Here is an 8,563-nt window from a genome sequence, read left to right as displayed (position 1 = left end):
TTGAACCAAACTGCTGTCATCGGTCCCTAGACTTACACACTACCACTCACGCTAAGAACGCCACACACACACACACACACACACACACACACACACACACACACACACACAAAGCCATGCCCGAGGGAGGACTCGAACCTCCGGCGGGAGAGGCCGCGCACTCCCCGACAGGGCGCCTCAAACCGCGCGGCCACTCTGCGCGGTTATACACTCCTGGAAATGGAAAAAAAGAACACATTGACACCGGTGTGTCAGACCCACCATACTTGCTCCGGACACTGCGAGAGGGCTGTACAAGCAATGATCACACGCACGGCACAGCGGACACACCAGGAACCGCGGTGTTGGCCGTCGAATGGCGCTAGCTGCGCAGCATTTGTGCACCGCCGCCGTCAGTGTCAGCCAGTTTGCCGTGGCGTACGGAGCTCCATCGCAGTCTTTAACACTGGTAGCATGCCGCAACAGCGTGGACGTGAACCGTATGTGCAGTTGACGGACTTTGAGCGAGGGCGTATAGTGGGCATGCAGGAGGCCGGGTGGACGTACCGCCGAATTGCTCAACACGTGGGGCGTGAGGTCTCCACAGTACATCGATGTTGTCACCAGTGGTCGGCGGAAGGTGCACGTGCCCGTCGACCTGGGACCGGACCGCAGCGACGCACGGATGCACGCCAAGACCGTAGGATCCTACGCAGTGCCGTAGGGGACCGCACCGCCACTTCCCAGAAAATTAGGGACACTGTTGCTCCTGGGGTATCGGCGAGGACCATTCGCAACCGTCTCCATGAAGCTGGGCTACGGTCCCGCACACCGTTGGGCCGTCTTCCGCTCACGCCCCAACATCGCGCAGCCCGCCTCCAGTGGTGTCGCGACAGGCGTGAATGGAGGGACGAATGGAGACGTGTCGTCTTCAGCGATGAGAGTCGCTTCTGCTTTTGTGCCAATGATGGTCGTATGCGTGTTTGGCGCCGTGCAGGTGAGCGCCACAATCAGGACTGCATACGACCGAGGCACACAGGGCCAACACCCGGCATCATGGTGTGGGGAGCGATCTCCTACACTGGCCGTACACCACTGGTGATCGTCGAGGGGACACTGAATAGTGCACGGTACATCCAAACCGTCATCGAACCCATCGTTCTACCATTCCTAGACCGGCAAGGGAACTTGCTGTTCCAACAGGACAATGCACGTCCGCATGTATCCCGTGCCACCCAACGTGCTCTAGAAGGTGTAAGTCAACTACCCTGGCCAGCAAGATCTCCGGATCTGTCCCCCATTGAGCATGCTTGGGACTGGATGAAGCGTCGTCTCACGCGGTCTGCACGTCCAGCACGAACGCTGGTCGAACTGAGGCGCCAGGTGGAAATGGCATGGCAAGCCGTTCCACAGGACTACATCCAGCATCTCTACGATCGTCTCCATGGGAGAATAGCAGCCTGCATTGCTGCGAAAGGTGGATATACACTGTACTAGTGCCGACATTGTGCATGCTCTGTTGCCTGTGTCTATGTGCCTGTGGTTCTGTCAGTGTGATCATGTGATGTATCTGACCCCAGGAATGTGTCAATAAAGTTTCCCCTTCCTGGGACAATGAATTCACGGTGTTCTTATTTCAATTTCCAGGAGTGTATAATAACTTGCTATGTGAAATGAAGTAAGCGCCGGCCGTGGTGGCCAAGCGGTTCTAGGCGCTCAGTCCGGAACCACGCGACTGCTACGGTCGCAGGTTCGAATCCTGCCTCGGGCATGGATGTGTGTGATGTCCTTAGGTTAGTTAGGTTTAAGTAGTTCTAAGTTGTAGGGGACTGATGACCTCAGCAGTCAAGTCCCATAGTGCTCAGAGCCATTTGAACCATTTTTTTAACCTGTGGAGCAACCTATCCTGAGTACCAGGCTACAGGCTTTTCATGCAGTGGCCCCCAGTTCCCGAGAAAACTGATGACGAAGTGCTAATGCTAATCGCATTTCGGCCAAGTGAAGGTTGTGCAGCGGGTAAGGTTCGCGGCTACCACGCTGACGCTCGCGGTATAGTTTCCATTCCTGCCTGTGTATTTTTTTTTTTAATTTTATCGCACCCAATATTATTAAATACTATACGTCATGCAAAATTATTCAAAAATTTTCGTTTTCGCTGTGATAATTTCATTAATAAATCAATCATCGCGGCAAACTTTCCTGTAATTCGTATTCCGTTGTTTACAGAATAGCTTGCAGAACAGTCTTACTTGTCTTACTGGTCAGATGTTACATATCGAAGACGCAGCGACAACGACATTTCCAGGGGATTCCAACGGCACCAAAGATGTCGCAGGTCTCGTCACTGGTGGCCCGATGTCGCTGAAGCTCGGAGCAGTAGCCCCGTGCCGTGGTCAATGCAGCTGCCAGCCTTTTACGGATACGGATAGCAGCTACCCTCCTTGTGTCCGCACACAAGCACAGTTTCTGCACATATCGTTACTTACTTACTTATCCATGGCTTGGGCCGTAGTGACAATATGCCTGCTCAACATTCCTCCTCTATCGTTCCCGGTTGCGAGCCTCCTGCCACCACTCGCCCGCTCCTAGTCCTATGTCGTCGGTGTCCTTCTCAATATTGTCCTTCCACCATTTCCGCGGTCGTCCCCGGTACCTCATTCCCAGAAACACATCATGGGGTATCCTCCCTTCATTCATCCTTGCTACATGTCCAGCATAGGTCAACCTTCTTCTCCTTATTCTTTTTATAATGTCAGGCTGTGCGTAAAGCTCTTTTAAGTCTTGGTTTTTTTCGAATTCTCCATTCCCCTGTGTGTTTCACAGGACCATATATTTTTCGGAGGAGTTTTCGTTCGAAAGCAAGTAGTTGCTCTTCATCTGTTCTCCTAAAGGTGAGGCTTCCACAACTGTGCATAACCACTGGCATAATCATACTTTGGTACAACAACTTAAAACTTCTTGACAGGGGTCTTTCCTTCAGCACATCTTGAAGGCTAAAGTATGCTCTGTTGCCTCCGACTATTCTGGCATTTATTTCAATTTCACAATGGTTCTGATCACTGCAGCGACTACCAAATTATTTGGAAGTATTTGACCTCTTCAATCGGAGACTGTCCACCGTGAGCGGGTCCCCATCTCTCGCTGACTTGCTTAGGAAAATGTATTCTGTCTTATCTTCGCTGACTTGCAAGCCTGCCCTACTGGCAATCTTGCAGTACGAACCTACCATTCTTCTGAGCTCTTCTCTACTACCGCTGATTAGGATTATATCATCCGCGTATACCAGTCGACTCATTGACATGTTGTCTAGGGGTATTCCAATGAGGTCAGTTTTCATAAATTCCCGGTCTATTTTTTCTAGCACAAGGTTGAATAATATAGGGGAGAGGGCGTCTATCTGTCTGAGGCCGGTTCGAACTTCGAACTGTTCTGATAGACCGGTACTTGTCTGCACTTTACAGAGTGTTTGTTCTAGACACATTGCCACCAAGCTGATTATTTTAGATGGAAAATGAAATTCCTTTAGCACTCTGATTATAATAACCCTGTGTACGTTGTCATAGGCGTTTTTGAAGTCAATAAAGAGCATGTGAATGTCTGTATTATATTCCCAGCATTTCTCCCTTGTTTGACATAAATAGGTGGTCCACTGTTGATTTGTTGCGTCTAAACCCACATTGGTAGTCTCCTACAGCTTCTTCAGCAAGTGGTAGTATCCTATTTAGGAGGCATAGACATAGTACTTTATAGCTGATATCTATCAGAGATATTCCCGTATAATTGTCACATACCAGGGGTCATTATTTTTCAGTAATGGACAGATGATGGCCATTTTCCAATCTTCTGGGAGACTTTCTTGCTCCCAGACCTTCCGTATGAGGCTTGTCATCGTTCTTACGAGATCAGATCCTCCATCTTTTATGAGCTCTGCAACAAATTGGTCTTCCCCGGTCGCTTTGTCATTTTTTAATTTTTTGAGTATTTGTGTAATTTCATATTCAGTGGGAGTAGTCACTTCTGTGTCCACAGTCTGCGGAGACTCAAAAAGATGAAGTTCTGTGGGGTCTTCACAGTTCAGGAGCTGGGAGAAATATTCTGTCCATCTTTGCCCTATCTCTTTTCCATTCACGTGTGTTCTTCACTTTTCATCTTTAATCAAGTGTTCTTTCTTTACATATATTTTGGTACATTTCTTCACGTTTTGATACATTTGTCTAGTCCTGTGGGAGTGAGATCCTCCTCCGCCTCGTTAAGTATGTGACTGTAATATATCCGCCGGCCGCTGTGGCTGAGCGGTTCTAGGCGCTTCAGTCCGGAAACGCGTTGCTGCCACGGTCGCAGGTTCGAATCCTGCCTCGGGCATGGATGTGTGTGATGTCCTTAGGACAGTTAGATTTAAGTAGTTCTAAGTCTAGGGGACTGATGACCTCAGATGTTAAGTCCCATAGTGCTCAGAGCTATTTGAACCATTTTTTGTAATATTTCCTTTTTTCCTGTCTAAGAACTGTTGATGTTTCTTTCCTTATTCGAGTAAAGTTCTCTTTTAGTTGTATATTGTTCATGTTTTCTAACCACTCCTTTCTAGCTTTCTTTCTTTCATCAATTTTTCTTTTGCATATCTGGTTGAACCATACCCGGTTAGTTTTTTTTCCGTTTTCCCAAAACTTTTGCAGTAGCTTCATCCAGGGTGGTTTTGATTTTTGTCCAGTCCTCATTTATGTGATTGTGACCAGACTCCATATGCTCCACATTTGTTATCTTCCCAGTTAGTTCTGTCACAAACTGTTCCTTTCTTTCTGGCTCCTTTAACATATTTACATTATAGATTACCCTTTTGGTGATTGTCTTTGTGACTTCCGTAAATTTTACTGTCATTTTAGTTATTACTAGGCACTGATCAGTGTCACAGTTCGCTCCTCTGTATGACCTGGTGTCCTTGATGCAATTTGCAAAACCTTTTTGAGTACATACATGATCTATCTGGTCTAAAGTTTGGCTATCAGGTGATATCCATGTCTCTTTATGAATATTTTTATGGGGGAACAAGGTACTAGATATGCATAAGTTGGCCGGCCGCGGTGGCCGTGCGGTTCTAGGCACTTCAGTCCGGAACCGCGTGACTGCTACGGTCGCAGGTTCGAATCCTGCCTCGGGCATGGGTGTGTGTGATGTTCTTAGGTTAGTTAGGTTTAAGTAGTTCTATGTTCTAGGGGACTGATGACCTCAGATGTTAAGTCCCATAGTGCTCAGAGCCATCTGAACTATTTTTTTTTGCGTAAGTTGTGATCTACAGCGAATGTAATCAAACGGCTACCATTGTCATTACTTTTTTATGTACTGGCATTTCCAAAGACAGGCCTGTAAGTTGTCTTTCTTCCTACCTTAGCACTGAAGTCTCTAAGTATTACTTTGATAGTATGGTTTGGCAGTCAGTCATATGTGAGATTCAGTTGGCTATAGAATTCTTCTTTCATGAGTTCATCTTTGTTTCACAAGGAGCATGTGCATTAAGAAAGGTTACATCCATGCTTTGTCCACCAATTGTTATCTATGAAATTCTGTTATTTATGGATTTGAGTTCTTTTAACAAGTTTAGCACTGTGCTACTAACATAAAAGCCTGTTGCAAATTCTCGATGGTCACCACAATCTTCATGTTCTTGTTCTTACAGACCCTGTTCCTGGCCATCTGATTTCCTACAGTGCTACAATTTGTAGTGAGTATTTTTCTAGTTGGCTGACTAGAGTTTGCATGCTTTCTGGCCTGAACAAACTTCTTACATTCCGTGTTCCAAATCTTAAGTCCGATTTTCGTTTCCGAGATTTGTTCCAATTAAGACAGTTCTGTTTTCGAGGCACGTGTAGATTATCCTGACCAGATCTTGTTTTCCATGAGGTAGCCCTCTGCACAACGCGCAGCCTGGAGGACCAGAGACTTTATACTTGGGGGTCTAGCCCTAGGAACATTGCCTTCTCTATGGCTCAGTGACTTGTCCTAGCCACGCTAGTTTTGGTCCACCTCCGGTATTTTATTTCTCCGGTACCCGCCATATCTGGTGAGTGTTCCCCTATCCGCCACCTGGGGAGGCGCCCGATGGGGGGACTAACAACCCCACACGGGGTTCGTAGTGTGTAAAAAAAAAAAAAAAACAGTAAGAAATATCAAAAAATACAAACAAAGCAGTTATGACCAGTTAGGAAAGAACAAACAGACCCCAGCTAGAAAGAAAATTACCAGACTGTAGTTCTAATGAAGTTGAATATAAACGAGATGGATAAACGAACATTAAAATCTGCTGCGCAGATTTCTCGCTATACGAAAGGTCACAAATTCCGCAAGCTCTTAAAACAAAAATAAATAGCTCTACTGGAAACAGACGTATCGGCAGTTACTTTTCACTAGTAATTCAGGTCACACAAAAGCTAATGCACGAAAACTAAATATAAATAAACACTAGTCAATCAGATAAAAATACAAATAATATTAATTTCATCATAGAAGCTCTCGAGAAAAGCACTGAACTAAACCAAATACTATGTGCTAACACAGACTGCTGCTGCTGCTACAGTAGTCCGCCCCTCTCGCTTAGGTGGCTGGTCCTACAATGAGTGTGGTTGTGTTGTACTATTTCGCGCACGTTTGCCTTCACTATACCAGGACTTCATGTTGACAGTTATTCTTTCAGTGGAACACAGGCCTCCGATTCCATCCCAAACGTGGAATTATTGCACTTGTTTGGGTTGCAGTTCAAGATGTGCCTGACGTGCAAAGTTATAAGTGTATGAGGAATCAGGGAACTAAATAACACTATCCACGATGAAAACATTTACATTGCTTGGATTAAGAACGGAGAATAGTTATTTTTTCGCTTACTGACTGTGCAGTAAACAACGTTTGTAACACCCCACCCATCACTTAGCTGGTTTTGGCGTGTGTTCACCCCAACTAATTGACTAACAGATCAACAGAGAGTTCAAAACTGCCGCAATATCGGATAACGCAAAAAATTAATATGGCCCTGTGACCCCTGATTGAACTGCGGTGGCAGTGTTGACATTAATTTATGCAGAATTGATCATTTTTAATTAAAAAGGGGTTCACATTGATGTTATATTCAGCTATTGAACACCAGATGCAAATGTTGAACATAAAATTAATTAAGAAAGTGACTTGGGATTTTAACTACTTGATTGAAAACAGATGCAGTCGATTAGCACAAATTTATTTTAACTCCTGACCTTCAATCATCACATTACAAGACTCTCCTATCAGGCAGTGGTAATAAATTGCGTTTGCGTGGAGTAAAGCGCGATAACTCAAAAGTAATTCCTATCGACTGACCCAGGCGTAATGCGAAGTGTGAGAAGGATTCTACAATACATGGTCCATGAAACCGTCATGGAAGCTTTGCCGACGTGATCCAACAAATTAATCAGTGGCTGGAGAGAGCGCAATATCACCGAATACAGCGTGGCGGAGTGGCGTCGTTGTGCAGACGTCGGCCGACCTCATGGTGCTGCAAGGCTGCGCTCGTCTATTCACTCTTGCTCAGTATATAGCTGAACCAAAACTTCCTATCTCCAAGCTCAATCATTCCATTTGCTAGGTCCTAAACTGCAGAGATGCTTTCCCAGACAAGTTGAGTAAAGAATGCCACGTCCGCACTTTAGGCAAGCTGGGAACGGAAGACCTCTATGGAGACTTCTCCCAGTCCGCTCTTTGCCTCGGTTTCCCCTCCAGGAAAATCACTTACGCCAATTGCAGCGCAAGTTGCGTTAATTATGTGTCACTTCCCAGTGCCGACCAATGCCTGCTCTGGAAGTGAACAAATTCCCACAAAATTTCCCTTCCTCTCAACGTCTTCTATTTTTAGCTCCTCCCAGGCCACCCATCAAGGTTAGCGTCTGCACAACACCACGTTTTCAGGAATTCTGACTCCCAGGAGAGTACTTCAAATTCGTTGGTCCTACGTTCCCATCGGAGGCCGGTGTATTTCAATCTGTCGCTCTTCACCTGATTTACTTCAGACTCTGTGGATCATGAATTCAGCGTGAAGCTGCTGTAGTCATGAACACGCATATTTTGACCTCTGTTGACCGCTCCACCGCAGCTTTGCACGACTTTCTCGCATGTTTCACTGAAAACGGACGACGGACATTTATCAACAGGTGTACAAGTTCCCGGTACACCAGCATGGGGTCAACCACCAACTCACTGTCACTCATCTTAAGGTGGCTGGGGGCCGCGCCGCGTTACTGCTTTCTCAAGAGTTTGATCCGCCCTAAGCTGCCTATTGTCGCTTCCCTTCGCCGCTCCCCAGCCGCGCGCCGCGGTCAACTCTGTATACTTCCCTGGGCTAAACTAACCTCCAGTAAATCGACGCATTTCCACAAAATTTTTCATGTCGTGTGAATTACTTTAAAACCATCACCCAACATTAATTATTCCAATACGTCCATACTATACCCTTGTGCCTTGTCAGTCATTTTTGTTCAGCCCTACTGTTCGCTCAGCGTGAGTTGGGTGATCTTTAATGACTTCATGTAAGGGGCATAGTTCTTGCCATCTTACACTTTCTATTCAT

This window comes from Schistocerca piceifrons, chromosome 1 (assembly GCF_021461385.2).
Source record: "Schistocerca piceifrons isolate TAMUIC-IGC-003096 chromosome 1, iqSchPice1.1, whole genome shotgun sequence".
NCBI classification, from domain to species: domain Eukaryota; kingdom Metazoa; phylum Arthropoda; class Insecta; order Orthoptera; family Acrididae; genus Schistocerca; species Schistocerca piceifrons.
The sequence above is the reverse complement of the archived record's forward strand: the minus strand, read 5'-3'. Positions refer to the sequence as shown.